This window comes from Erithacus rubecula, assembly GCF_903797595.1.
Source record: "Erithacus rubecula genome assembly, chromosome: 1".
NCBI lineage: Eukaryota > Metazoa > Chordata > Aves > Passeriformes > Muscicapidae > Erithacus > Erithacus rubecula.
The window spans coordinates 88747375-88774054 of NC_136658.1; the positions used below are offsets into that span (position 1 = coordinate 88747375).

The 26680-nt window shown below is 40.7% G+C and overlaps 2 protein-coding genes across 3 annotated transcripts in view; one reads left to right on the forward strand and one right to left on the reverse strand.

Moving 5' to 3' along the window:
• The window catches only part of COL4A1 (collagen type IV alpha 1 chain), a 366614-nt gene that overhangs the window by 224234 nt on the left and 115700 nt on the right, over positions 1-26680 (forward strand). The window lies entirely within an intron of this gene.
• Positions 1-26680, reverse strand: part of COL4A2 (collagen type IV alpha 2 chain) — a 135121-nt gene that overhangs the window by 107019 nt on the left and 1422 nt on the right. The gene's annotated exons all lie outside the window — the stretch shown is intronic.

Genomic DNA, 26680 nt, shown 5'->3' on the forward strand with positions numbered 1-26680 from the left:
CTGGGGCTGCAATGTTCATGTTCAACAAAACAACAACAATAAATGCAAGTTCTTGCTAGCCTCCTTGAAGCCTCACAGATTGTATCTCATGCCTCTGTTCAGAGCAGATCTTCAGATTAGAGACTAGTCACGAGACTGTTGGTCTCTTGATCTTATTATGGCACAGGTCTGGCATCTCTAAGATCTGAAACACAAAATCCCAGTGTTTTTTTCTCTGACAAGATGCAAGACTCTGTTAAACTCCAAAGCAAGTAGAGGAAAACAGTTCTCCCTATGTAGATTGAGGAATCAAGCATCTAGTGAATCATTACTATACATATTGCTCTAGCACCATAAAAACCATTGTCCAGGGTCCCTTTGCTCTACCACACAAAACCACAGCTTCATCTTCAGGCATCAGAAGGTACACAAAAAAATCCCATATTTGTCTAGTCTTTCTTTTCTGTGATCATGGAAAAGTCTACACTCTATTTTGTGAACAGAATAGATCTCAAATGCATTAAGTTTCTGGAAGCACTTAACTACAGATCCCCTCCTGGAAGAACTAATCTCTCACCATTTATTTTATAAAGAAACTCAATGTTTCACCTGCTGAAAGCCTGGTAAAACACTTTCATTGCTACCTCTTCACTAGATCCTTCGCTCTGTGTTCTATATTTCTGATGTCTATGAAATTATTCCAGCTGATTTTTGAAAGGCAGGTCTTTTTCATGAAAAGGCAATAGTACTGACACATGCTGCATCAGTAATGAGGTTCTGAGTCTGGCCACACTTTGTCAGCAACATCTGTTGCTCACAGAGATGAATCCCACCAAGTTCGCATTTGAGGGGCTAAGTTCTGTTTGGTGCCTGCAAGCTGCTTAACTACAACTTCATTTTTCTATCTAACAAGCTGAGCAATAGCCCACAGTAAACTCCCACTCTCTGTTTGTATTACTTAATTTGAGTCTCTTCCCTTTTGTATCTGGAAAGGTAAGAAGAGGGTTTCCCTAGTTGTCAGATCTGGGATCTGTTTTACTGAATTGGAAAGCTGGTAAAACAAATCTTGGAGGCATTTACTTCAAACCTTCCAAGCCTCATCCACTTTATTTCCTTAGTGTGTTCTTCATATGCTAAGTGTAATTAATTTCCCAGCTGTGAAATATAATAGCTTTTCTTCTGGTTTCTTGTCAATACTTTTCTGTTTTTCCTGATGAATTGGGTTCCACTCAAGTAAAAGCTCCTCAGTAGCAGGAGATCCCAGATAAGCTGCTAACTTGGTTTGAATTTTAGTGATGCTGCTCAAGTACAGTCTTTTAGCACAGTTGGACCATTTCTCTACAGTTCTCAGCGTGCTACCCTGTTCACATAGTGTCCACAAAAGAACATTTATTCTGCCATTCTGAAAATTCAAGCATAATATTTCAGTTTCCCTGGACTTTTGACTGCTGCCCATTGCCTACCTTAAGCATACACATATTATTTCCTTCTCTCTGTACAGCACTCAGGTCATCAGATCATTTGGTTAGCTCTCTAAAGTAAATTACAGTCACACTAACATTAAGCCTTATTTTGTGGCATTAGTGATTCCCACTGCCCAGTGTTACACAGAACACTGGCTTTATCTTAGGAGAGTGCTTGTTCCTGTTGGTGTTCCAGTGCTTCTTCATTACACACAAGCCAGATTTTGAGTCTAGGTCACCACTGATGCAGCAAGGCAAGATACTAAAAATATGGGCATGACAAAAAGAAACTTTGAAGATCTTAATATGGTAATATTTAAGAACCTTTATGGATTTCTCTTATCCTATTTACTGAGAAAGATAAAGGGTATCTATAGTAACGCATTTCTCAAAAATTCTTGAGACATTTCCATGTCTCGCTTTTTCTTATTCATCCCAAAAAAATCTCCTGCTGCAAGTAGCAAGTTGGCCTGAACTCAGTTGTTCCACTAAATCCAACTGTATCCCTTAATCATGGAAACCCAGCTTCTTGTTGCCTACTGGAAAACTTCCTTACCATCATAAAATGGGATGTTCTTGCCTGTGAATTCCTGCAACACTGTGAATTGGGATCCCAAGGCAAGTAAGTCTTTTCTGCTTCTGTTGTTTTTATTATATTTAGGTAAGTAAGAAAACAATATTTCTTGTGTTTTCCTCATTAAGCCACATCAATAATACAAAAATCAAAAAGCTACTCTTAAAAATCTCACAATAACAAACCACTCATCCTCCACACAAATACACTTCTTTAACTCTTACAGTCCCAAACCCCAGTATGCTTTTCTTTGTAAAAAAACACTATTATCCCACAGAGGTAGCAGTCTAACTCTCCAGTCATCTCTTCCTAGCAACAAGGGATCTAAATGAAACAGGAATGAAGACAACAGTTTATGCCAGATGCTTCAAGAGCAATAGGATACATTATACAAACAATTATTTGGTTTTGAATTTTGACCAACCATACAAGTTATTAGCCAGCCCTGTTCCATATCTCATCTTTTTTTAACTATTCTATTCTTTCAGGAAGAGAGCAGTACAATGCTGACATGCTTGGCTGTGTCTATTTTGCTGACAGTAGCTGGCATAGCTGGCAAAAGTGAGGTTAACTTACTTTTCACTTCCCCCACTCCCACCACCCCCATCCTAGGAACACAGTAGGAAAAACGGAATTGTCCTTCTGAATTGCACATCTGTCAGCTTCCTCCTGGGAAGAGACAGCTATTCCTTATCTTGGCTGTTTGACATCACTGAAATGTGAAGGGAGAATTTGAAGGAAGGAAGTCATAGAAAAGAGAGACCTCTATGTTTCAGAGCACTGGAGGGAACTACCAGAAAAAGGGTGGGAGGGTTGGTAGTGGTGGGGATGAGAATGTTGTAGGTAATGAAGAGCTACAGAATTTCCAATGATAGAAAAAAAAGACTTTTTAAAGAAAATATTTTTGATCTGCTGTCCTTTACTCTTTCAAAAAGACATGAAAATAAATACCTTTACATTATTTCAGTCTGTAAACTTTTTATCTTCTGAAATCTTAAAGGAAAGATGTCTCTCTCTAATGTTATTCATGCCTCAAATATAGAAAGAAAAACATCCTTTTTGCACTATTCTGGGACACACTGCTCCTGAAAGTAGGGATTTACAGCTAAATCTAGTATAAATAATGTCATTTGGTAACACTTCCAGAAATGACAGCAGGGTTAACTTAGTCTTCCCTTGAGACCATAAATGAACACATGGGTTCTCTATAAAGACATGAAGAAATTTTAATAATCTCATTTAGAAGAAGATCTGTTTAAAGCACACAGACTTGAAATGAATCGGGGGCACATTTCAAAAAATTGGGAGTTAAGCATCCAAAATGCAGAGTACTTATCTGAAACTTATTAGGACTATTTGATGCTCTGTGAAACAGTACCAGAAATCCTGTACCAGCAGGCCAACTGCAGTAATTTCACAACTTGCTCTCAGGCTAGAAACATGATCTGTTTGGTGGTAATTCCTCACCTCTGGATCTTGAGTTAATGCTGAGAGCATAGCATAAGAACTCAAAACCCAGTAACTTTAGAACCTCCTATCATGGAAATGCTCACCAGGCATGTCAGAACTCAAAACTGCTCATGCAACAACAGGAGCTTGGGCAAAATCAGTCACTTTCTCCAGAGAAAGCAGATGATCTGAAAAGCAGCCCTTTCTCAAGAACTTCTGTGGACAAAATGTCTTTTCCACAGCCCAGAAAGGAAACATAATTTCTTGCCATCTCTGTTAGTGAGGGAAAGGAATAATGGACCAGGCTTTATAAAGTTTAATTGAACATTTATTTTCTGGCATTTTAGACCTTTGTGTCAATTAAGTTAAAGAGTGTAGAAAATGGTATACAAAAGCATATTTGCAAAAAATTTGGTACCTATCCTAGGGTAAATAATGGTCCTGATAAATTTCTCTTGTCCCAAAAAGTGGAAAAACCTGCCTAGGAGGGCAGCCAGCACAGCCCCTGCTCCTGGAGCTCGGTATGATGCTGCTCTATGATGGCAGCTCTGCCTCCTGCTGTGGGTTACTGAGGTTTTCCAAAATGATGTATGATTAATTGGGAGGTGGAAAGAACAGGGAAGTGTAAAGATTTATTTATTTTGTTTGATTCATTGTTCCTGCGGAGGGAAGTGCTGCTCAATAAGAGAGCGTAATTTAGATTGCCAGATTTCTGGGTGGAGGCTCAAACTGGTGCAGTTTGTTTGGTTCTGCAGGATGGGCTGTTTTTCTTTGGTAAGCAAAGCTAAAATTGATTCTGACCTATCCTGCCTCTTGCCAGAGAGGTTTCCCTCATACTGAATTCCCTACTGGGTAAGACATCAGTCTACCTGAATGATCTCAGCTCACAGATAATACAGATCTCTACAGAACCAATGCATTTTTATTTGTATTTGTACTTGTATTTGTATTTGTAATGCAAGTATCAAATCTAGAAGCACAGTTATCTGGGACTTAATGGATGTGTTGAAGTGTCATTTATCACTCAGACAGCTCAGCCAGGAAAAGCTGCTACTGCAATCACACTGTCAAATCACACTGTTGCCAGTGGAGTGCTTTTATGCAAGAAATACAAACTGGGAACAGCATAGACTTTGCCTTTCTAGCTTTATGTTCAATAGAGGCTTTTGTCAGTAAAATGCATAGATGTGATCCACTGATGGTTGGACTGCAGACCTGCTAAATAAGAATGCTTGGACAGTTTTCAAAAAATTGGGCAAAGACTGCTTGGATTGCCACAGGAGTTGGAGAGTTTGTGAGTCAAACTGTTCCACACCCTCACCATCTCAGTGCACCTCACCCCATGTCTGCAGCCTGGATCCAGCCTTGATAAAAGCATCCTCCTTGCCCATATTTCTACAGCAGCTCCAAAAGCATTAATTAGCACTAATTTGCAGTGTTAAAACTGTGTTAGTATGTCAGTCACTTTGTTTCACTCTCAGGAAGCTCTGTTTCCATTGCACAGCACCTGTAGCATGTGTTTTGTGGCATTATTCAGTCCCAAAGTTCAGGACAAATATAAATACCCTTTGTATTTTCCCACTGCAGGGCAGATGTCCATCCCATCTCAATATCTCTTGCTGCAAACTGAGGAACTGATCAAGATCAGTATTACCAAATACTTCTCTTTTGCTGGTTTTTAATAGATCATTACAATTCTCACAGTAATTTGTAGGCTGAAAGTTGAATATAGTGCCTATAAGTGCATTTATATGCTTTCTGCTACTGTATTTTTCTAATCCTTGGACTCAAAAATAGCAAAAAATAATTGTTTGGGGTAGGAGACAGCAACAACAATATCAAAACGTATATAAGCAAAGCTGGGAAAGTTTACTTAACCTGATTGTAATTTTAATTTTTTTTTTTTTTTTTTTGTATACAAACAAAACCACTTGGGTTTTTCCCAGCTTTGACTATGTTTTAGATCTACATGGTCAGAAAAATTTATATGAATGCAACATATTTCTATGTAAATATGAAGTGTAGAAATCTCCAATATCAAAATGATAGATCACTTAAGTTATTAATCTCTTCTTTCTGAGTAGGAAAAACGTGTTTTTCAGATACTTTTCCATTAAACATATTAAATATCTTTGAAATGTGGCTTCCTTTTTTTTAGATTAGAAGTTGCCCACACCTTCAGGAAAGCAGCAGTGGTAGAAAGGTCAAGCAACTTTCTTATCCATGCCTCCATACAGACTCAAGGCGCCTGTGCTGAGACTTCTCTGCCTCAGGGAGGTTGCCCAGCTCTGCTCTGCTGGGGAGGATCTGATAAGGCTGCAGGCTGGGCTGACAAGACTGCAGGCTATGAAGAGTAGCCAGGCTGCTCCAGCTGTCTCCCACCCCTGGCTGGAGCCTGCAAATGTTACTGCTGTAGCACAGCATCAGATTGGTACTCAAAAGTGGAGCAGCATCCACAGAATATCAAAAGCAGATTTGGTATCACTTTGCTATCTGATCTCATCGAGGTTGCAGACTTTCCATGGAGGACTTGTGTCTTGTTTCATTAAAATGCTGTCCAGCACTGAAATTTTTTCCCCTGGCACTAAATATCTGTCTTTTTTTGCACATGGCAATACCTACTGCATGAGGAAAACAGGAGGTCCCACAAGCATGTGGAGAAAGTTCTTGGTTAGCAATGCAAAAATATTCTTCACTTGCTCACTCATTTGCAAAAAGAGAATATTCCTGAGAATTCCCAAGCCTCTGTTATCTCTGTGGCTGATCCTTGGTGAGCAGCCGGCAGCAAAATGAACTTTCCAGAGTGGGTGAATATCAAATAATTGTGGGTTGCCTGGACTAGAGAACAGCACCATTACCACTTATCTTGTTATGACAAAATGAGTTAGCATATCTGGCATTCTTTACTTGATAAATGTAAACACTAGGGGTATGTAGGGACATAACATCATTTTCTTCCATTTCTCAAAAATAGAAAAGCTAAAAGTCTCTGTAAGGCAGTGTATTCAAAAATAGAAAAAAAAAAAAAAAAAAAGACTGGAGAAAGGTTTCTGGGACTTGGTTTTCTAATTTAATAATGGGAAGAATGGTTCCTTCCATTCTTCCTGTTTTTTTGTGTCTCTAACTTGGCGGGTAGATGGAAAGCGATTTGAGAAACAGGGAGTTGAGTTACATCCAAGTTTAAAAAAAAAAAGGAGCTATTAAACTGAAAGAAACGGAACTTCAGTGTTGAATTAATATTACATAGGGGTGTTCCCAGACTTACTTGATGATGGCAACAGCTCTTGCCTTTACAGATGGGTGTATCTATTCCTTGAATTTACAGATGAGCTTGAATTCATTACTTCAAAGCTGTGCAATCACTCCTTTCATCTTCCTGTTACATACACTCACTCCCCTAATGCCTGAGCTCCAGCCTCCTTAGAGCTGCAGGTATTCTAAAGGCTTCTCTGCAGGTGCACCCATGCTAGCAGGCAGCAATAGAAATGGATGCTTCTGATTTTCCTGTGTGTTGAGGGACACTCAAGTGAACTGAACTGGAAGCTGCTGTCTCTGGCTGGTCCATGTACTACTTTCAAGCAGTGTGCCCATGTGGTTGTTTTATAAAATATAGTCTGAGAATCATATAAGAAACTGCAGTAATGAAGATAATGGACTGAAAAATAACAGTTACAAACATTTGGCTCCTTAATGCAGCCCAATTCAGGAAGTAGAGGCCAGAGTAGCCTGTCTATAGACTCAGTTCTGGAATTACACATCTGGAGTTCTGTCACTTGTATTAGCCCATGAAGGGAAGATTCATCAGTGTTACTCCTGACACATGCGTGTGGAAAGACCATAACAATAAAGCAGATAATTTTGAGTATTCAATTGCTGTAACCATCATAAAGGTGAAGTAGTTGTAATAGCAAGATTAAGTTGGAGAAAAAAATGCACTGACTTGCAAGAAAGAGAATTAGTAAACCTAAAATCTCAAGGAGCACATTAAAAAAAATAATAATTTGACAGCTACTCTGAATCTTCTGGCAGCACTAAAAAAGTCACATAAAGTAACTTCTGTGCTGATGCTTTTTCTAAAGCAGAAGTATGCAAACTAGTTTTAAACTTATCTGTTATCTCTATACTTGTTGTAATTGGAATTTTCCAGAGGAATTTCTCTAGCAGTTGTTTTTAACTAATGTTCATTGAAAGTGTGATGAAGCCCCGTCAGGGAAAATAAATAACACTGTTATGACACTAGGAACCCAGTTGTCATTGTTAGAGATGAAAAAAGATAACTGTCTGTCCTGGCCAGTAATGTTTTGGTGGTCTAAGTAAAATCTAAGACTGCAGAAAACAAGTAGGACCAAATTCTGTGAACATGAGTATTCTGTCATATTCCTTCACATTATAAAAAGCCTTGATAAGTTATTCAGCAGACTACAATATCAGATTTTAGGAGCACTTGCTGCATATCTGGAAAATACAATATCTGGGAAAAGGAATTGCCCCTCATCCACTGGAAACTAAGAGTGAAATGCAGGAGTCCTTGGACCTTTAAGATGAAAACTTTTCATCCTACAGAGGAGGACATGGTTTAATAGTGACCATGGTGATAGTGCTAGCAGGACTAGGTTGGCAGCAGGACTCAATGATCTTATAAACTTGACCAAGGTTACAATGTAAAGATGTGCCCAAAAGTATGTATTCTATCACTATCTGCTGAAACCACATGGGGCAGTGATCCTTATCTCCGTGGGAGATATCCTCTGCTAATGGGCCAGCTGTTAAAAACTAGATGGGACAATGTTCTTTATCTTTCCCATGACTCATCCTTCCTCCAGGAAGATATCTTCTGTTAATGGGCCATTGAGTCCCACTGCATGACTGATAAAATTACATCATCCCATTGGGAGGTGGTCCACCAAGGGGGAGGAGCTAGGCCTTTCCTACCTATATAAAAACTGAGATTTGGAACACCAAGGCAACACTTATCCACTGGTTTCCAGAGGACAAGAGCTGCCAGACCTTTTTACAGAATCACTACTTCAATAGGACCACTTCATCTGGACTGCTACCACTGCCCTAACTAGTGGGGTGCCAGGTTGTATTCTGACTCTGTCAGTGCTTTTTCTTCTGTACTGTATTGCATGTTTTTATTGTTCTTTTTTTTTTTTTTTTTTTTTTTTTCCCTATCAAATTGTATTTCTGACTTGGAGTCTCTTACTGGTTTTGCTTTCAAACCATTACAAAGGTTAATTTCAACCTTAACAATTCTAAGATTTTTTCATAATTAAACTACTTAAAGATAGTCACAGGGGACACAGACAGAGAAAAAGATGAAATTGAGTTCTCTGCACATTTCATGCTACTCGTGCAGCTGGTTTCTTCCAGGCTGAGAAAGGAAAATGCCTAAAGAAAGAGGGAGGAAATTCTACAGGAAATCTGGTAAAGATTTCCTTTTCTTGTTTTTCTCATAGAAGAAGGTGACCTGAACTCTTAAGGATAAAAAATAAATGCTCCATAAAGCCTCATACAAATCAACTTCTTGTCAAAAAAGACTGCTCTTCTTCATGCAACACTCTTACAAGTTCTAATGGAACAATTTAACATAATTAGTTCCATCCAATATGCACAACTCCATCACTGATGTGCTGCTTTTGCAATTCCAGAAGCAAAATTGAGCATGACTGAACTCTTTTCCTGCAATGTCATGTTGCTATACTAATAGCAACTGGCTTCAGGCTACAACATCACACTGCCCTTTGAGTCCAGGTTAGTCTGTGCAGGGTGGCTGCACTCTTGGGCCTCTTTGGAGAGGCAATGAAAGGACACTGTGGGTGGTAGAGAAAATAGAAAGTAGGAGCAAGAAGTGGAAATCTATTATACGCCCACAAAGCTTAAAGGGAAAGAATAAACAAAGCACTATTATTCCTTCTGTTGCTGCTTTTTTATAATTCATTTTCTCACTGTTTTTTTTTACTAGATTTCTTTCATCTTCCTGTCTCCTGATCTTTCTTTACCAAAACCCGCCACTTTGAGATGCACTCAGGCTTAAAAATCATTAAAAGAACCACACTGTACTTATCCTCCCAAGTGTTCCTTTGTGCAGAGGCATTTCTCTGCTTCCCTGCTGACTGGGTGCTGAGCCAGGTAGCAAACACACAGTGCACTTCACTTTAGCAAGCATGCTCCCTCCTACACTTGACCCTGGATCACTGTGGAGTGCAGAGCAGGGGCGTCATATCTTTTAGGGAACCCCCACCTCCCTGTCCCCTGGCATCAGGCAAAGCTTCCTCAGGAGAGGCTGTGGCAGATGCTGATGGCTGCTAGCAGCAGCCTTCCCAGTGGGCTCACCCCAGGATGGATTTGAGAAGGCAGAAGACGCCTCTCATTATGGGCATGTGGCTGCAATGAAACACAGCTGAGCTGTGCCCTGCAGGGTCATGACAAACAGGAGCCTTGGAGCCACAAATAAGTGCCTGGGGATTTAACAAGCTCAGAGGCAAAGCCTTGAGCCCGTGTTACCATGCACAAGCCAGCAATGGTTTCTGAATTACAAAAGGCTATGGATACCTGGAAGATGAGGTGTGCTGCTGAAACATCTCAGAAGGGTCTGTTTGACACTCCCTGCTGACTGTGCAGCCAGGGAAGAGACAGAGATGCCTCCAGAGGAGGCTGTGCCTGCCTAGATCCCATCAACCATGCAACAGGCTCAGCTGTGCCTGGCAGGCACCTTCTCCCCCACAGCCAGCCTAGACCTACTGCAGAGCCCGTCCAGCTAATGCAGGGGGAAGGGAAGCCAAGCCCTTCCAAAAACTGCCTTCTCTGAAGCATCTCACACTGCACATTTACTCTGCTCAATACTTGGACCATTATGAAGGGGAAAAGCTTGCATTAATGAGTTTATCAACTCAACAATTAATAACAACAAGTAGGCAATAAGATTTTCAGGTATAGAGTTTACTTTTTTCTGACAATGTGGAGAAATTCTTGGATTAGCAGCTAGCAAAAGGAGTGATGGATGTGTGACATGCATTCAGAAGCATGAAAAGAAATGCAAGGAGGTAGAAATGCATTCCTGATAAGTCTCAATTTACTTGAGAAGATGCATTTTACTGTCCTAAGTGTGAAATAAATTTATAAAATGGAGTTTCCAGAAGATCCTATTATTATTTCATCATCACTGAATTTATAGTACTTCAGGGAAAGCTTCTGTTTCTTAGGATACCTCCCAGAAGAACCTGGCATTGGAATGCTTGACTCAGTAAATGCTTAACTTTGGTAGTAAGTGGTAACTTTCTTTCCAGAAAAAGAGTGACCTCTGGTTATTTTTGTGAAAGAAGACATTTGGAATTATCTATCGGAACAGTACTTTTTAATTAGCTGAAAGAACCCAAATTTCTCTCCCTAAAAGGAGACTTTGAAAGTAAATTCTGTAAGTCTTTAGAATATAGTTAAAGAAAATCAGAAGTGATTCCTTTTCCAAGTAGGATGAATGATATACATTATACAAGATTGTACAGATAGGCCAAACTTCCACTTTGATTAATCTACCAACTTTGTCGAAGGAAATGCAACCTTTCAGAAAATACTTTCTCTATACAAAAAATAGGACCTGAGCCAAAAGGTGGACACTTTTGAATAGGTTTTTAATAGCCAGTAAAGCCAAAATTGCCTTTACTGTGTACTTCTTCATGAGTTCAGACAAAGGTATGTTTCAATATATGCTGAAAGAACCATTTTCAAAGATGAAAATACTAAGTTGCTTGACATTCTTATCAGACAGAGACCATCAAACAAACTCTTGGTTTGGAAAACTTTAAACCCAAAAAAGGAAACAGCCCTAAAAGCAATTCTATCCAGAGACATGAACTTTAGAACATAATACTTGCCAGTGAATGGTAACCACAATTTCATCCTTTCAGGCCAAGAACAGCTGCATTTTCTAAGTACACTATGAGTGTTTCTTTGCATTATTTCATCCCTAACACCTCAGTTAGGTAACATACAGTCTCTTCTTTCTATTCATCCTTTATAAACTTAATTAAAAAGTCTGACTGGGGAGAATTGTTTGTAAACAATTGTAAACAATTCCCTTTTCAGTGGAATGACCTTTTTTCCTAGGTATCAAGTGTCACAGTTTGAGTTTCTCTCTTCACCCTGTGAAGCCTGTATTAGGAAACAACAAAGTAAACAATAGAAAGAAAAGAGGAAAGCCACCAAGCTCTAGACCAGCTGAACTTAAAGGACTTAATCTCTGAGCTAATTAAAACAGTGTGGTAGCCTTTCTGATTAATCTTATATAATATTACAAGCTTCCTGGAATACAATGCACTCTGTCCCAAAATTGTCCAAAACTTCAAACAAATCTACATCCACATAAAGAAAATATGCTGCATTATGGAGTGATCCTGATTTGTATTAGTTGCCCTTAATAGACCTACATTCAACCTTTTATTAATGTCAGAATTTTAAAGAAAATGCAATAAAATAAACTGACTTTGTGATGGTACTTTTAATGCTGATCTGTGCTGGATGGGAAGATCTGTTGCTACCAGTGTAGCATGCAAGTATACAAGAGTCTCTGTATGACCCCAAAAAGGGGGAAAAAACCCTTTTATTTGTGAATGGGGATTAAATCCCCACTCTCCACCACTTCAAATTTTACAATGGTGCTAGCTGCACTTAGATTTAAGAATTGGGATTTTTCCACTCTGTAGAGTGACATTGCATTGACCGACAAATTTTTAACCTTACAAATGTCAAGTTCTGCTGCCCACAGGAATATTGCACTGGCCATACTCCACATGCCAAGTAAGACATTAAAGTTAACATTAGGGTAATGTCACATTTGTGGAAATAGACCTATTGATGAATGATACACATCTGATTTCTTCCTGTCCTTTCACAGAAGAATTATTACTAAATGTAAAAACATAAGAGACCTAAGTGAAAATAAGTGGGACTTTTTGTTAAATAATTTTAAACCACCATGACTATCTTAAGAGAAAGAAAAAGCAAGAGTATTAACTGGAATTCATTACACTGTAAGAAGTAGGCACACCAATCTCAAGTTACTATTTTCAGCCCAGTATGCACAATAGGACAAGAGGGCAAAGGTAGAAATTAAAGAAAAACAAATTCCAGCCGTCAGGAAACATTTTTCACATGAGAATCATAAATGTTGGAACACTTTATCTAAAGTAAGGTTAATGAGGCTAATAGCTAGCAGCCAAGGAACATCAAATTAGATGGCATCATGGGTGGATGACAAAAAAAAAAAAAAAGAAAAGAAACAATTTTGCAATTATCCCAAAGGCAAAATTGCTTCTGATGCTCTTTGCCTGCCAACATACATAAAAGGCCACACTTGCCTTACATCTGCAAAATCCAAAATCATCTCAAGGGGAATTACACAGCATCAGTGACAAAATAACCTGGTCTATGGGTTTTATGGAAGGTATGCAAGAAATGAGAAAGGAAATATTAGTTTTCCTTAATTGGCAGTGATTTAAAAACTATGTTAATTTATATACATAAAGTACCTATATAACTACATAATTAAATTAGTAAACTTGTAACATCAGCATACTTCATAATTATCAGTCTTGTTTTATATATTCCATCTATTTCTTTACAGTGATATGCCACATTAATCGAGTGTTCTCTACCAAACTGAGCCTGTACTTTCAGCTGATGACAGGCAAGGACTACAGATGAGAGACAAAAGACTTTCAGTTAGAGCTGTAGTCTCACACCAGTGTAATGTGTATGTGTGATGGGATGTCCTAGGACACTCTCTGCTTGCATAACTTCACTCCAGACACAATTTCATTGATTGATAATAAATGTAGGTAACCAGTCTGGGGACATATCCTGACTCACTCTTCCAGGACACTATTTTCAGCTTCTGGTTCTTAGAAATTAAAACTTGAACCTCTTAAAGGAAGGAATGTTTATCAGCACAGAGAGAGAAATAGGACATACATAGGACATACAGCTACAAAACCAGGAAAGCCAAAAGATGTACGTGATGTTAAGTCACTCATTATTACCTGAGGGAGACTTGAAAAGCAGAACTTTAGTAACGATTAACATGAAACCTCACTGTCAGCACACACTGGAAGAATTTCTATTAATTGTTACCCTGAAAACTAAATCCAGTCAATCCTATTGTATTCTGCTGCATCCTGCAGCAACTAACAGAAAAGGTCAAATGCTTAGAGCCTGACCCAAAGTGTGCTTAAACCCACTGATTTAAAGGGGGTTTCTACAAACATGTTGCACTTTAAAACCTGGCTGAAAACATGAAACCATTTGATAGCACACACTGAAATTAGAATTTTCTGTTGAAGACATCATGCTGTTCTGCTTAAGCTGGTGACACAAAATGGTTCTCATAACACTGTAGTTAATTATTAAAACACAGTGGAGCTGGGGAAGTATTGTGTTTTTCAGCTTTAATTATTTAGACTTAAAGCAACTGGTCACATGTCCTTAATAATTAGACAGAATCCATGCAACAGTATACTGAGATCTCAGACCACTAATTCTTTACAAATCATGCTGAATATACTGTTTGGAAACATGTGACCTTTTGGGGCATGTTTAATGCAGCACATAGCAATGCAGCACATAGCAATACAGCACAGGGATTAAAAAAACTAGTCTCAAGTGAGTGGCCTTGGGTACTGTATCTGGCCTGAATAGCAAAAGTTGCAGTGCATTTGTAAAATCTGCTACAGGAGTTCATTAGGAAAGATCTTGCTGCAAAAAACACACAACTTATTGAAAGTAACTTTCATATTAGCAATGTAGCCAGCTCAGTAACCTGTAGTGGTGTCAATGCCACTCCAACATATTTCTTTCCCTGCTATTTTTGATGTTAGAAATGTTACAGTTAATGCAATGCAACTGCAGAGGGGATGTGTGTACTGAATGCTAAGGAGGAGAAAATGGTTAACCTGCTTAAAGACCAACAGGGAGAATGAGTTCTGTCTCCCCTGTATGCTGGGCCAGGCAACACACACCTTCTGCATGAAGCAGATTGGGGCATGACTCACAAATCAGCAGATCTGAGGATAGCACCAAGCTGGGCAGAGTGTCGATCTGCTGGAGGGTAGGAAGGTTCTGCAGAGGAACCTGGACATGCTGGACTGAGCCCAACAGTATGAGGTTCAACAAGAACAAGGGATGGGTCCTGGTCACAACAGCCCCAGACAGAGCTAGAGACTGGGGGCAGAGTGTTGGAAAGTGGCCCAGCAGAAAAGGAGCTGGGGTGATGGTGAACAGCCTGATGAACTGAGCCAGCAGTGCCCAGGTGGCCACGAAGGCCAAGGGCAGCCTGGCCTGTGTCACAATAGTGTGGCCAGCAGGGCAGGGATTGTCCCCCTGTACTCAGCACTGATGAGGCCACACCTTGAGTGCTGTGTCCAGGTCTGGGCTCCTCAATTCAGGAAGGACCTTGAGGTGCTGGAATGTGTCCAGAGAAGGGCAACAAGGCCAGTGAAGGGGCTGGAGCACAAGTCCTGTGAGGAGCAGCTGAGGAAGCTGGGGTTGTTTAGCCTGGGGAACAAAAGACTCAGCAAGAACCTGGTCACTCTCTCCAATCACCTGAAAGGAGGGTGTACCCAGATGAAGGTCAACCTTTTCTCCCAGGCAACAGTGGCAGGACAAGAGGACACAGTCTTACTGTTTTATTGGGCCAGGGGAGGATTAGGTTGGACATTAGAAAGAAGCTCTTCACAGAAAGGGTGATGATACATTGGAATGGGCTGCCCAGGGAGGTGGTGGAGTCACTGTCCCTGGAGGTATTTAAGGAAGGACTGGATGTGGCACTGTGTGCCATGGTCTAGTTGACAAGGTGGTGTTCAGTCATAGGTTGGACTCAATGATCTCAGAGGTCTTTTCCAACATTATTGATTCTGTAATTAACCTGCACCATGACTGCAGCAAGACCAACACCACAGAGAGGGAAAGACAGCAAGTCCTGGCTTGCTCATACTCCCTAATTATTCAACTGTGGATCTCACAGTTTATGTTTTCATAGAATGGCTTGGGTTGTAAGGGACCTTAAAGATCATCTAGTTCCAACATCTCTGCCATGGCAGCAAGTTTCTCAAAGACCCATTCAACCTGGTCTGGTTGACTTTCAGGAATGGAGCTTCAAAAACTGCACTGGTCAACCTATTCAAGTGCCTCATCACCCTCACAGTAAAGGAATTATTCCTAATATCTAATCTATACCTAACCTCTCAGTTTAAAGCCATTCCCCTTTGTCCTATCATTACATGATCTGGTAAAGTCTGTCTTCATCTCTCTTTTATACCTCCTTCTGGTACTGGAAGGCTGACAGTTTCAAGAGAGTCTGTGGAGGCTGATGGACAGTCTGGCACTCATGCTTGAAGGAGAGCTACAGGAGTTCACAGCAAACCCCATTTCCAGGTCTCTCACAGCCTTGGTCATGAGCTCTGTGCTGCAGCTGGGCTCCTCAGGGAGCTGCTCCCTTCTTCTGTTTGTGAAAAGCTAGAGCTTTGCCTTTCCTCAATTCTCCAAGTCTTCTGGTATTTGTCTTCATGCTTTTGGACATGCAGAAATTTTGGGAACAGATCAAAAGGTCAGAAGTCTTTCCTGCTTGTGCTATGGAGCACAGTTCTTGTCTTCATTGCTCATTTGAACGAAGCTGGGACAGCTGACACTACTAACAAGACTCTGCAAGGGCAAACCAGACTACCTAAAATTATGTTTGGTTTTGAAGTGCCAGAAAAAAAGGAAATTTCTTGAAGCTATGGCAAAACTGATTTAGTCTTTTACCCAAGAGAAGGAGAGGAAAAAAAAAAAAGGCAAGCAACAACCTCGCACTTTTATCTTAATTCACTATTTCCCCATGTCCTTTCTTGGGAAAACTACTCACTTTTGACAGTAGACAAACTTGGAAGTAGGAAAATACAGCAGGATTTATGAGATTAAACAGCAAGATTTCTGCAGCTGAAACAATTTTAGGTCAATCTGACCACAAAAAGACAAAGACTGGTCTGAGGCCTGGCTTCTTAGTTACTGAGGAATGGGATTTTCCTCAAAGAAAAGACTAAATTTATATTTACAGAAATGCTGGAAACATTGGAATCTCTTTAGATTACAGTCAAATAATTTTAGGGTGGTCTTTGTCCCTCTGTTAAATAAAGAAATCCTGTTATTTCTGTATGCACATAAATGGGTTTGTGGAGTTTCTGCACAGCTGAATGGGGTTGCCCATTACCTGCATGCAGCACTGTAATCTCTCCACAGACGGTGTCTGCAGGGTAAGTAGTGAAACTACCAGGCAAGTGCATTTTTATATCCCTTTTTTTTTTTTTTTTTTTTTTTTCTGAGAAGGATGAGCTTTAATCTCCCCAAATTAATTATGCTATTCTATGAAGTTATGTGTCCTTGTCTTAATAGAGCATTCTTTTTAGAGCCTAATGAAAGATCAGTAGCCTCAAGTCTTAGAACACGTGTCCAGGGTGGATCTCAGTCTCCTCATCATTTACAGCACATGATGACTGTACTTCAGTTCCCCTCTCCTTGTTTACACGTTACTGACTTTATTGAAGACAGTGAATGACACATGACTAACATGGAAGTCATGTTCAATGAAAATAAAATGCCTTGAACACATAGTAAAAATTACATCATCCCTAATTTGAGATAGTATAGCTCCTCTGCAGCTGACAAGCCTCATGGAATCCATCTCATGGAAACTGGATTCTATACACAAAGAGCTCCCAACATGCCAGTATGATGTTTCAGGCTGCCTGTGATTTGGTCATAGTAACTGCTGTATGTTTTTCCTTGGAATAAAAAAGAACAGACCATTTGGTTCAAAGCATGAAGCAGTGCAGGATCATGCAAGCACGTTGCTGTCGAGCTCACAGGATTCCTTACTCAGACAAATTCGACTACAGTCCCAATCTTCAAAGTGATTTATGATACAGCCTCAAGCTACTTTACTAATCACCCATATACCCACTTGTGACTCTATGTGATACTGTGTCCCTAAGGGACCATACAAATTTTAAGGAAGAGATTAGAGTTGTAAAAGCAGAGGTAACATTTTCTTGAAGAATGGCTACAATATAATCCCCCTGAAGACACAAAAACAATTATTATGAGCAAGTAACAACAAGGAGAATTTAAAGTTTCTTCTATTACACAGAAACATAATCAGGTCAGTGTTAGGCAGATCATGTCCAACAGATGGATCTCAATTTGATGAAATAAATTCATAAAAAGAAATAAATGTTAATGAGAAAAAAATAATTTCTCCCTGGATTTTTCCCAGTCCATCGACCATATAAGTTCATTTAATTTCTTAAAAGGGATTCAGGTATAGATGATCTGACATGTAAAAACAGCACCATATTTCACTCTTTTTCAGTCTAATTAAGTCTGTTTACTCAAAAGAAAGGGGTACTGATCCTTTTGGTCCCTGGGTCACTGTAGGGATAGAGTCCCATGAAGTCCTCTCCTTATTCTCTATGAGCAAGGTAAGACCTAAACAGATGTTCTTAAGTAGATTTTCATTTCTTTTTAAAGGCAGTATTAATAGCTTAACAGCCAAGGCAGAAAGTCTGTGATTAAAAAACAAACAGAAAAACAAACAAACAAAAAAACCAACAAAAATCCAACAACCTCTTGCTATAGGAAAGAAGTGGAATAGAAAAGTAAGAAAGAAACCTAGACTGGAAGCTGTCATTGTGTGACTGACAACTGGTAAAAACCGCAGTTCACATCAAGTGAGGATAATTAAAACCCTTACCTTCTACTACTCACCTGTCCTTGACTGGATTCTAAAACTACAAGGTAAAAGAGCACGTTTCTGCCATGTCCCTCACCTATTCCATGGAAAATCTCTCTGGAGAGTGGTGCAGTTGAAGAAAATATGCTGCAGTGTTGACACTCCAGAACAGATTAAGGTGCAGTTGGGATGTTTGACATAAGCCACCAGAATGCAAGTATATAGCCAATTTCTACATATTCTAGTAACTGTCCTTTTTTTGGGAAGGACTACTTCTTCTAACACCTAGGCACGACACAGAGGATGAGTTGCTTTTTGATACCTCTGCTTTTGCAATTTGACTTGTGACCTATTGCCTTTCACACCTTCTTATATGCTTATTTTTGTCCTTTGTTATGCTTATATGAAGTAGGTATCAACAGATATGGCATGATAATGCCATGAATCATCAAATAAGCTTGAAACAAAACTATCAGGAAGGGTTTGGGTCTTCTTTGGCACAAATTTCCTATTCAAATGGGTGACTGCTGCTCAGTCCTTTTATTCTATTCTTACTCAGGCAAAACTTCCCAATATAATGATGTATGTGAGGAATGAGAGTGGATCCTGATTTCCATCCAATGTCAGTCTGAGGCACACATGTTCCATGTCTGTAATAATGTACTAAAGAGCCCTGTGCCCCACAGCCTGACCACCTGTACCATTTAGCTGTCAGAATGGTCTCATGAGTGCCTGCAGCCTGGGCTAGGAAGCTTTCCCTTGCTTTGCTTGCAAAGGCAGTTTTGGCCATGGTGCAGGAGTCAGCATAATGTTAGGAACACAGGCATCTCCAAGGGGCCATCCTGTTTTGGAAACTAGGGAGGCTATTACTGTTATGGACATGGATAGACTGTGCCAACTGACCCCAAGGCAGGGAATACACCTGGGACTCTGCGGTTTACTGTAAGGGACACAGCCAGAGAGGAAGCAGCCTCCATGCCTCAGCCAGTTAAGAGATAACAGATGTGCTGGCTACCTCGTGGGCACGTACAGAGCACAGAAGATTCGGACAACTTCACACCGACTTCTTCACACCTATTCTTACCACAAACCTGCAATGTACCTGGTGGAAATGTAGCCTGAGTCCCACACTGCAAGGAAAATGCTTACATTTCCCCGTTCACTTCCCTCTTCCACCCAGTGTCACTTAAGATTTTCTAAGTTTCATGCAGAGACGTTTGGGCTGTTTCCAGCAGACTGTTTCTCTGGCTGCTGGCTTGGGGAGATATGCAGGCTTCCCATGCTCCGTGGCCCCAGCGGCTATTCCCAGCCCTGGCGGGAGCGGCATTCCTTTCTGCCCACTCCCTGTGCCGCGGCTCAGCCGGGACGCTCCGGGCAGCTCCTCCCCTCCCGGCACGGCACCCCGGGCTCCCGCACATGTGCTCAGCACGCCGTGAGACTCAGACCAGGTGTCCGATCAATTACACGGGGTCAGCGAGGCTGCAGCTTGAATGTGGGAATGCCTTGCCTCATCCATATGCGGCATGCCCGGGGACTGCACAGATGGAGCAGCAGGAGACAACACTCCGCTGAGAGCAAGACACACGCAAGTGTGACAGGGAAAGCCTACAAAACCTCCCCGGTCTCCTGTCCCTGCCTTGGAAAACGGTTCTGCTCCCCTCAGCTGCAAGCATGGGCAGGACCTGACAGTGGAGACCCATGTGGTACAAGCAGAGAACTGACAATTTGTACAGATGCCTTTTTTCCTTCTTTTTTTCTCCAAGCCTGTGTTTCCACAGGAGGCTGCAGTGTGCACCAAGGGGGTCAGTTCTGTGTTGAGCCAGGAGCTGCAGCCTCCAGAAGATGGACAGAAGGGCAGCCACACTGCTCAGGCACTGATGGAAGGTCCATCAGATGTAAAAATTCATGAACTCAGAGCTGTGCTTTGTGACAAGGCTTAAACCTGAGGCAGTCAGTTGTTTTGCAATGGCAGAAACTAGAAGATGACAAAAAACCCACCAAAACTTCCCAAAACCCCCAACTGCAGTACAAAACAAATGTTCTGTATCCAAAATATTTCAGCCAGCATTCCTTTTCTGTATACAGCCTGATTATATATTCAAGTAATTTTGGTCAGACCTTTAAAGATCTGGTGAACTATTAAGGAAAAGTATACTTGGAATAAAGGCAAATTATTATTTGGCTGCATCATCCAATAGCGAGAAGAGGTGTGGATAGGATCTGCAGCTAGGACCTGCCAAAAATAAGCCAAGCCCTATTTATCTGAATGATCTTTACTTGCAAACTTCAGAAAGCTACTTCAAAATAAAGGTCGGGATCATTTACAAATAAATAGGATGCCTGAAATATCCCAGTAAGTGTGCATCCTTGGTAACTGATATGATCTAAATGTTCTTCTGATCTCGTGTTTCTAAAATAAAAATAGAACTTGTTAGTAAATTTATATTGGAAATCAAGGGGTTTTCTTGACAAAAAGTCCCCTGTTGAGGAACTATTCCTGGAGAGATATAAGAAATGATGATAAGAAATGATGCTGCCCTTTCAATTAATACAGAAGGCTCTGATCAGTTTTTAAATTCTGTCCCGACCCTCCTAAGACATGCTGATTTCTGTAAAACTGCCACAAATTTTAAAGTTACACATCTGCTTTTCCAGCTCCCCAGTCTCCCTGCAGCCAGCTGGGCTGCCCCAGGACCTGCTGGCTGCCTCTGCCTCAGGCTCTCTCCCCCATTGCACCCAGGGGAGCCCCGGGTCTGCTCACCGGGCGCAGGGCCAGCCCCGGGTGCAGCTGTGAAATGAGCTGTGTGGGAACAGGGCTGTGAGAAGAGGGGCTTCCCCCTTGGCCTGCCAGCAGCCTGGGAGCTTGGCTGAATGACCTGAGCAGTGGCCAGCTATGTCTGTGCCATGCCTGTGCCATGTCTGTGCCATGCCTGTGCCATGCCTGTGCCATGCCACCCCGACCTCCTCCACCTGTGCCAAATAGTCCAGCCTGACCTCTGCCTGTCTCCATCCCCATGGCTCTGCCCTCCAGGGCAGTGCCTGCCCTTGGTGACCCCCTGGACCCATTGGAGGGTACAGGTCCTGCCCATTTCCCCACCCTGTCCATGTCCCCTGCCTCCCACTCCCCTGCTGCCCAACCCACAGCCACATCACCCCTCATTCCCGGGAAGCACAAAAGGAAAGGCAGAAACTGAAAGCCAGCACAAACCCGGGTGTGTTCAGAAAATGCAGCAGCCTAGTCAAACACCCTGGCTGTCAAAGAGGGGAAACTGCAACAAAAACATGATTCTGCTGAAGTAGGGCAAATTAATCACACCAGTGCAAGTTTGCTCATGAACTGTGAGAGCGTTTTTCCTTTCTACATATTGTTTCTAGTGTGTGAAAACAAGGAGCTACCTCTGCATCCAATCAGCACCTTCAGCTTCCAAATGGACAAAAAAGGGCACGTGGAAACCAATAATGTTGGTCCTTGGTCACTCAGAAATGTTTGTGTGATAAAGATCACATACTTTCACTGTGAGCTGAGTCAACTGCTGCTATCAACTAGGTGCTGTCATTTTAAAGAAAATAACTGTTGATAAACATCAGGAAATACTGCAAATTTCACTGTGCTTTTTACTCCTGAGGAGCAAACAGGGTACTGTGAATAAAGCAAGGCATGAAGACAGGCTACCTTCTTAGGCAAAACAATGTAAGTTACTAAATTAACATTGAACTCTCAGAAGATCTTGGATCAGTATAATAGGATATGAAGAATGTTCCACTCCTTGGCCAACTTTTGGCTTATCAAAACAAAAGCAAAGAACTAATTACGAATCATCTGGTCTCAAACAAGAAATGCATTACTGCAAAAAAAAAAAAAAAACCCAAACCCAACACTAATACAAAATGTGCTCTGAACTACTGAATTAAAATATTTATAACAAATGTGTTTGTTTATGGTATAACTGAATAAGCCATAATGCAGCTTTATATTTTGAGTAAAGCAAATATATTTGGACCTACAAATAATTCTTTTTGTGCGTGATTTAAAAAAAATACACAGTAGATTTAGTATCATAGTGCATAAAGACTTCCTGTGGTAAAATCACTACACAATAAAACCCAGATGTCCTACCTTAAAAGCTCAAGGAAAAGAAATGCTGAATTTCTGAAACCGCTTCAGCTACTTTCAGAGTAAGGCGAAAAAACAACAAGGACATTACAAGACAGTTTGCCTTGTCACAGTTCTTGTCCCTCAGTATCAACATTGTAACTCTGAGAATTCAGGGAGGCTGACAGAACTCTGTCTATTCTGCCACCAAATTCAGCATGACTATATGATAAGCCAGTTAATAACTCAACAAAATAGAATTAGCTTGAATATGTTACAGTATTATTGAGCATATTGAGTACATTGAGCGTAATTCTGATCTGTAAAGAAGAAAAAGTGAGTAAAGGATCTATGTGTGACTTTGCACAGAGAGTTTAAAAAACACAGTCATGTGCAGGAAACTTCTCCTCATCATCACTAACTTCATGCAGATACAATATTTTGCTTTTGGTGTAATCTGTCTTGTCCTTGCATGAATAGCTTGAATCAGTTATATGATATACAGGATATGACTGTATATAAAGAATAGACTCTAATGACTCTTAAAGAAATCTTTCAAGAAAGAATGATTAATTAGTAAATTAGAATCGGTATCAGTTTCATTGGCATAGCAGAAAAAAAAAAAGAATTTCAAGGAAGAATTTGAAGAGTAACAATAAAAAGACACATTTAAGGAACTCCCTTACTGGAGCAGACAGCACACAAGAAAGAAAGGACCAAAAATAAGGAATTCAAAGCTATCGACCATGACTACACCTCCATATGTGCAACACTGGCTGTGAATATGTTTGTCTGTCTGACATCATATGATGGGAGAAGTCATGGCTCTTAAAAAAATCCTAAACAGATTCCCACTTGGGCAGCCATCCTGCCGCCTGCCCACAATGTGATACAAACTCTGTGATCCTTATTGTCAAAACAGCTCTGCCAGACCACGGCAGGGCTGTTGATGGCAGTGAAAATGAGGGGCTTTGCCTCAGGCAGCCACCTCCTTCATTCAGGATTTCTCATAGTTTATAGGAGAGCTGCCCTTTCCTGTCAGCTCCATGACTAAACATAGTCCTCTCTAAACTACCCAATAATTCTTCCAGGGTTCAAAGAAATTTTGAATAAAGCAATCAGGTGCACTAGGAGAGTCCCCAAAATGCTGGCCATTTTTTCAAGGTATCATTATTCTGTCTGATTTTCTTATGGAACACCACTCTTACTCAAAGACTGAGCCCAACTATACACTTATTTAATCAGGCATAAACAAGCCATGTCTGTCAGTGTGGATATACCTCAAATGAAGTTGTTCTAAATCAGGATTGCAATGTATCTTTTTGGGGAATCTCCTAGGCTATTTCTGAAGCAGCCCACAGGCAGGGATCCTGGTATTTCCAGGAAGATTCCAGTGGATTCACTTTGCCTGCACTAATGCAGATGAAATCAATACATCAGATTGATGCCTCTTTCCTAAGTCACCTGGGCAGTAAGTCTGCCTTATCACATTTTTCACACTGTGATCCCAGTGCCTACAGTAACAGTAGACACATTAAGCAGGATGGGCCAAGTGATTACTCCACCCTGGCTTCTTTAGCCTGGAAATCCTGTGTTAATGTAAAAAGTCCTCCTGTTTCAACCAGGCAAAACTTTCCAGATGGAATAAAACAGGACACATCCAGGAAAACGAGGATGTGAGATAGCCCAGAGCAATAACTTAGGCACTCATGTCAGCAATCTAATTTCACTACAAAACCAACAGAAGTAGTACATAGTTGGTTTTATTTTCTCTTGTAAAGAATTATTTCTCCTCCCACTTGGTGACATCCTCCATTATATATCTTCTTACAATCCCACAGAAATGAAGAGAATTATATCTCATGCACTACTTCAACTGTTTTCTTTCTATACATCTATATATGGTCTCTTGTTAAAATAGCAGTTGTGACCTGATATTTTTTTCAAATGTTATTCACAATTATTCTTTCTCAATTTTCTTTCTTTGATCTGACAGGTATTTCCTTCTTTGCTGGGATTCTATTGCTCTCACCTGAATATAACTTGGAAAAAAAGTAACTCTTGTTAGAGACAGTTTAAAAAAATATACTAAGAGGACACCAATAAAGTAAGAAAATGTTACAAAACTATTTAGGTAGAAGTGTTATTTTTAGAAGACAAAAGGAAAAAAAAATCAGCATTAGGAGAAGATACATTGTCTCTGAAGAGAAAAAGAAATACCCAAGAACTGTATTTTTGACATAATGTATTAGCAGGGACAGAAAGGGAAAAGAAATGTGTAAACTTGGTTGAACTTTAGGTAGTTAATACTACTTAATTTTGTTTAAGACATGTGAATTATTAAATCTACAAATCAGAGTAGTTCCAAAGTTATTTAAGGCCTTTAGCATCACTATCCAGTGTATGCCAAAGAGAGCTAAAGATAACTGTGCCTGATCCACTCCATTTGGCTGTCTGTCCTGGCACTTCCATTCAGGGACTTCTCTTCCTTAGCTCTTCAGGACTGCTACCAGCATCTTCTTCTCTTGCCAGAGACACCATTTTTTTCTCTCCCAGTTCTCTGATATCCTAAACATCCTTCTTTTTCTTCCTCTCATTTCTTTTTCTGCAGAGAAACATCCGTCTCCCTAACAGCCAGCAGTAGCCTGCCAGGAAACACACTCAGTCAAACTCTCTTGAGTTCCGCTCTCTCTCTCTCTCCCCCTTTCCTGGCCTTTCCTTAATCTCCCTCCAATTTCTTCCTATGTGCAATTTTTCTCATTCAACACCACTTATGTCTAGCAGATGTAACTCATTCACATACATATGGCTGTCAAAGTCAGCAGCTCTGCCCATCCCATTACAGGCAGGACCATGACTTTAAAGACCTGGTCCTACAGATTCTAATAATCCACCACAGTTTTTTAATTCAAGCTAATAAACACTTCATAACATTAGCACATTGATCTGTGTAACAAATAAGAGAAGATTCAGTGTGACAAATAGGATTGCAATATAAATAATATGACTGCTAGCAGCTCTGGCAATTATTCAGGTGCTGCTGCTTCCCATTGACCTTCCCACCCACTTTGTCACTTTGCAAACATATTTGACCAGAGCAGTCACTGCAAGGAGCAAGCCCAACCCTCCTCCCACCCCCAGCTTCCAACCCCACGCCAGCCCAGGTTTCTATGAATACAAGTGATGATCTGACTCAGGATAAAGTTAGCTCTCACCCCTCTTATTTTTGGGGTAGTGATTAGTGCAAACAAGGAATTTTCCAATACAGTTCACCACACAACTACAGAAGGACCTGGGCTGGACAAGGGAAGGAAGCAGCATATGAGTGGAGAATAGGATAAATATTGTGGTGGCAGTGCAGCTCAATTTTTCATGGAAACATGACCAGACTTCCCCATTCACATTCACTGGGGTGTTTCATCTCCTACAGCCACCAGCTTAGGAACCACTAAATCTGAAAAATTAAACCTTCAAGCAAGCCAATTTACTTTTTCAAGATTCTCTGCGAAAACCAGCAGGTGGAGATTCAAGCAGCCATGATCAGACTGCATCCATTAACCAAGATATCATGAACACCTCTTCAGTATACCTCTATTTTTACACCATAGCCTGCAGTCTACTGTAAGAACATGAAGGAGAATGAATTAGTCCATGCTATAGCTAAAACACCGGTATCATGCTATGCATACTACAACACAACTTCATAAAATAATGGTCATAATCCACTGGTTTATGTCAACTGATCCCAGTAATGTCATTACTGGGCATAAAACATTTGCAGTTATCACCAGCCTGCTCTGGTTTCAGTAGCACATGGCAATTTTATCATCCATTCAGCACTATGCAGCAGAACAATGTTTGTATCTAAATGAGGCAAAGACAAGCAGCACATGACACAAGGTTCTTGCTCCTGTCCCTTCCCACAGGACTGTGGGTCCCCAGCCAGACAGCTCTTGTTCAGACATGATGTGGGGAGATCAACCCTCCACACAGGCTGATGGGCAAGCACTACATACCAACTGCAGGATTATCGTGTGTCACAACACCTGCTGCAACAGCCCCAGTATTTCCCATTCCTTAACATAATATTTCCCATTCCTTAACACAGTATGCCATCTCACCACAAAGATGTGGCCTACCATCACACATCTATATGGAGTGGAAAGCCACAAAGTTGCAGAAAGTAGGATTAAAATATAAGTAGGACAGCTTTTGAAAAATTGTAATCAAGGTCCCACTAGCACATGACCACAGAGCCTTACTCATACTTGTGGCTGACCAATAAGTGCAGCCACAAGCCAAGCCTACCAACCACAGTCTCCTATATTCAGGCCTGATCCAAAACCTATTTCCACTGACAATGA